This window comes from Schistocerca cancellata, unplaced genomic scaffold (assembly GCF_023864275.1).
Source record: "Schistocerca cancellata isolate TAMUIC-IGC-003103 unplaced genomic scaffold, iqSchCanc2.1 HiC_scaffold_997, whole genome shotgun sequence".
Classification (NCBI taxonomy): Eukaryota; Metazoa; Arthropoda; class Insecta; order Orthoptera; family Acrididae; genus Schistocerca; species Schistocerca cancellata.
In genome coordinates this window covers 27,501-32,500 of record NW_026047003.1, presented here as the reverse complement: position 1 = coordinate 32,500, position 5,000 = coordinate 27,501, and the positions used below count along the sequence as shown (strand labels likewise).

At 54.0% G+C, this 5,000-nt stretch overlaps 1 non-coding gene across 1 annotated transcript in view; it reads left to right on the top strand.

Annotated features, from left to right (window-relative positions):
* Positions 1–3,332: 3,332 nt before the first annotated feature.
* LOC126150741 (small subunit ribosomal RNA) overlaps positions 3,333–5,000 on the top strand; it is a 1,909-nt gene continuing 241 nt past the window's right edge. Inside the window, exon 1 of the ribosomal RNA XR_007531603.1 lies at positions 3,333–5,000. This exon is cut by the window's right edge and continues 241 nt beyond it. This is a non-coding gene — a ribosomal RNA (small subunit ribosomal RNA).

Below are 5,000 nucleotides of genomic sequence, written 5' to 3'. Positions count from 1 at the left end.
TACGATATGTAAGCACCAGCATGGACCAACGTCCGGTGCATCCTCTCCGCCACAGTACACCATCCACACTATGATAACCACACCAGGGGGTCCAATTATAAAATAGAATATCCCACCCGTCCAACATCCACAATTGCTCAGATAAGCCACCAACACCCACACATGTCCTACACAGGGGTGCACCCAACACCACCACACTGCCTCCTGTTACGGCACAGAAACAATGGCAGGAATGAATCACACAGGTCTGCCACTCCCTTGCCGCAACCACAGACGCGGCGCGCCTCCAGTCACGAGCGAAAAGCGCATCCTGACGAGACAGAACTGCTGTGACATACTGACGCTGCCTCAGACATTCACTTACAATGATCACTACCAACGAACCTGCCCCCCCCCCCCCCCCCCAAACACACTATCTCTTACCATGTTGTGTACTGTAATCCAACCCATTTTGCACCTTAACCTAACCAAATTTGTAACGCAATTTGTACCGCAATGTAACGCAATTTGTACCGCAATGTAACGCAATTTGTACCGCAATGTAACGCAATTTGTAACGCAATTTGTGTCTTAACCTAACCCACGTTGTGCCTTAACCTAACCCACGTTGTGCCTTAACCTAACCCACGTTGTGCCTTAACCTAACACACGTTGTGCCTTAACGTAACCCACGTTGTGCCTTAACGTAACCCACGTTGTGCCTTAACGTAACCCACGTTGTGCCTTAACGTAACCCACGTTGTGCCTTAACGTAACCCACGTTGTGCCTTAACGTAACCCACGTTGTGCCTTAACGTAACCCACGTTGTGCCTTAACGTAACCCACGTTGTGCCTTAACCTAACCCACGTTGTGCCTTAACCTAACCCACGTTGTGCCTTAACCTAACACACGTTGTGCCTTAACGTAACCCACGTTGTGCCTTAACGTAACCCACGTTGTGCCTTAACGTAACCCACGTTGTGCCTTAACGTAACCCACGTTGTGCCTTAACGTAACCCACGTTGTGCCTTAACCTAACCCACGTTGTGCCTTAACCTAACCCACGTTGTGCCTTAACCTAACCCACGTTGTGCCTTAACGTAACCCACGTTGTGCCTTAACGTAACCCACGTTGTGCCTTAACGTAACCCACGTTGTGCCTTAACGTAACCCACGTTGTGCCTTAACGTAACCCACGTTGTGCCTTAACGTAACCCACGTTGTGCCTTAACGTAACCCACGTTGTGCCTTAACGTAACCCACGTTGTGCCTTAACGTAACCCACGTTGTGCCTTAACCTAACCCACGTTGTGCCTTAACGTAACCCACGTTGTGCCTTAACCTAACCCACGTTGTGCCTTAACCTAACCCACGTTGTGCCTTAACCTAACCCACGTTGTGCCTTAACCTAACCCACGTTGTGCCTTAACCTAACCCACGTTGTGCCTTAACCTAACCCACGTTGTGCCTTAACCTAACCCACGTTGTGCCTTAACCTAACCCACGTTGTGCCTTAACCTAACCCACGTTGTGCCTTAACCTAACCCACGTTGTGCCTTAACCTAACCCACGTTGTGCCTTAACCTAACCCACGTTGTGCCTTAACCTGCTCTGTAATTGGCATATGACACGTTACATTAATCTAGTGTTGTCTAACCACAACCCTCTGAATATAGTTCGCTACTCGCACCGCCCACCCTCTTGTGTGTCGTTTCATGTTGAACACTTCGCAAGTGTTGCTTACTTTTTACATGCTCCCGCTGTACACTGTAATGTGGACAACTGCAGGATGTACATCGCCCCCCCCCCTCCACCCTGCCTTCGCACGCTGGTCGTTCAGGTGCTTGCGTGTTCAATGCCCTTCGCAGCTGTTCACTGGCATTCGCATGTCGAAGCGCTCAGTCTACGTCGTGGTACGGCCTGTGTCCACTGTCCGCTGATATCGTAAGCTTAATCCTCACATTGTACTGCACATAGGTCCGTATGTACTGAATGATACGCTGTGGCACATGTGTGACCGTACGACTGCGCCCAACAACAGCGAACCATACGGTCCAAATGTTGTGCACTCAGCCACGTGCCGTCTCCCCATAACAGCTACATTGCAGTGTGGTACGCCATAGAGACGTGTGGGAGTAACGGACGCCCTGGATGGCGATCAGCATGAGCCGTCTGTTGATGTAGTGGCGCGTGTATTCAAACGTAGTCGTCTCTTCTCACACAGTGTGATAGCATGGTGCACCGCGTTCCACATCTGCGACATGGTACAGATGCTGGTTGACAGTCGGTCTCGTAATGGACATCGCATACGTAGGGGGCCACCTCCCACGTGTTCTCTAGTCGTGCACATTTTGTTGCGTGTATGTGGGCAGACGTAGTGTGTCGTGACACCTAACAGACAGGTATGCAATAATCGTTGCATTTGCAAACTGGGATGGACGTCTACGTTTGCTGGTGACGTGACGCAACGCAAATGAACAACTGGTAAACCCATTGTGGTGCGGTTGTTGTTGCTGGAGGTAAATCAGTAAGGGCAAATCTGTGTGTGAAGCGATACGCGGCGGTGGCTGGGTGGGACCGTCCCCGGCCGGTGAGGGGGGGCCGCCCGGCGTGCTGGCCGCGCGGTGCGTGGGCGCACGCGCTACAGCCGGCTGGTGGGGGCGCCCAGTGGCAGGCGCGCCGGCCGACGGACGCGGCAGGCGGCGCAGCTGCGCGCCGGGGCACCCTGCGCGCGGCGCCGGGCGGCCAAAGTGGGTCCTCGCGGGCCCGGTGCGAAGCGCGGTGGACATCTGCAGCGTGCTGGTCCGACTGAGGACTGTGTGCGTTGAGGATGCGCCGCCGCCCGGCACTCGGCGCCGCGACGCCGTCTGCTGCTCGGTCGCCCCAGCGGTTCTCGCTGGTGGTTTGTATCGCAGTTGTGCAGACGTGTTGGCACGTGCGCTGTGCTGGGAGAGTTCGCTTCGGCACCCACGTGGGGCCTTTGCCCTTCTGTGGCGCTGGCGTTGGAGCTGCCGGTCACCGTAGGTGGCGCGTGTTGTCTCCCGCCGGCAATGCCACGACAGCACGCTCCCGGGCCTCTGTCGGCAGCGGCAAGCTCAGTTGGGAGCACGGGTGGTCGCACCTAAAGCGTCTACTCGCCTAACTCCGGGCGATTGCGCCTCTCTCGAACCCGACCAAGTACTTAGGACGGCGCTGCGCGCCGCCGGGACCTGAGAGGGTTTCGAGGTGTATTGTGCAGGGGAGCTCAGCCTCCTCCTGTTTGCAGAATAATTGAGCGGACGCTTGCGTGTTCGCGCGGGCCCCTGGGACACACTCCCGGGCGGCCGGCTGCTCAGCTCTAGTTGACGCAGCTCCCTGGTTGATCCTGCCAGTAGTCATATGCTTGTCTCAAAGATTAAGCCATGCATGTCTCAGTACAAGCCGCATTAAGGTGAAACCGCGAATGGCTCATTAAATCAGTTATGGTTCCTTAGATCGTACCCACGTTACTTGGATAACTGTGGTAATTCTAGAGCTAATACATGCAAACAGAGTCCCGACCAGAGATGGAAGGGACGCTTTTATTAGATCAAAACCAATCGGTCGGCTCGTCCGGTCCGTTTGCCTTGGTGACTCTGAATAACTTTGGGCTGATCGCACGGTCCTCGTACCGGCGACGCATCTTTCAAATGTCTGCCTTATCAACTGTCGATGGTAGGTTCTGCGCCTACCATGGTTGTAACGGGTAACGGGGAATCAGGGTTCGATTCCGGAGAGGGAGCCTGAGAAACGGCTACCACATCCAAGGAAGGCAGCAGGCGCGCAAATTACCCACTCCCGGCACGGGGAGGTAGTGACGAAAAATAACGATACGGGACTCATCCGAGGCCCCGTAATCGGAATGAGTACACTTTAAATCCTTTAACGAGTATCTATTGGAGGGCAAGTCTGGTGCCAGCAGCCGCGGTAATTCCAGCTCCAATAGCGTATATTAAAGTTGTTGCGGTTAAAAAGCTCGTAGTTGGATTTGTGTCCCACGCTGTTGGTTCACCGCCCGTCGGTGTTTAACTGGCATGTATCGTGGGACGTCCTGCCGGTGGGGCGAGCCGAAGGCGTGCGACCGCCTCGTGCGTGTTCGTGCGTCCCGAGGCGGACCCCGTTGAAATCCTACCAAGGTGCTCTTTATTGAGTGTCTGGGTGGGCCGGCACGTTTACTTTGAACAAATTAGAGTGCTTAAAGCAGGCAAGCCCGCCTGAATACTGTGTGCATGGAATAATGGAATAGGACCTCGGTTCTATTTTGTTGGTTTTCGGAACCCGAGGTAATGATTAATAGGGACAGGCGGGGGCATTCGTATTGCGACGTTAGAGGTGAAATTCTTGGATCGTCGCAAGACGAACAGAAGCGAAAGCATTTGCCAAGTATGTTTTCATTAATCAAGAACGAAAGTTAGAGGTTCGAAGGCGATCAGATACCGCCCTAGTTCTAACCATAAACGATGCCAGCCAGCGATCCGCCGCAGTTCCTCCGATGACTCGGCGGGCAGCCTCCGGGAAACCAAAGCTTTTGGGTTCCGGGGGAAGTATGGTTGCAAAGCTGAAACTTAAAGGAATTGACGGAAGGGCACCACCAGGAGTGGAGCCTGCGGCTTAATTTGACTCAACACGGGAAACCTCACCAGGCCCGGACACCGGAAGGATTGACAGATTGATAGCTCTTTCTTGATTCGGTGGGTGGTGGTGCATGGCCGTTCTTAGTTGGTGGAGCGATTTGTCTGGTTAATTCCGATAACGAACGAGACTCTAGCCTGCTAACTAGTCGCGTGACATCCTTCGTGCTGTCAGCGATTACTTTTCTTCTTAGAGGGACAGGCGGCTTCTAGCCGCACGAGATTGAGCAATAACAGGTCTGTGATGCCCTTAGATGTTCTGGGCCGCACGCGCGCTACACTGAAGGAATCAGCGTGTCTTCCTAGGCCGAAAGGTCGGGGTAACCCGCTGAACCTCCTTCGTGCTAGGGATTGGGGCTTGCAATTGTTC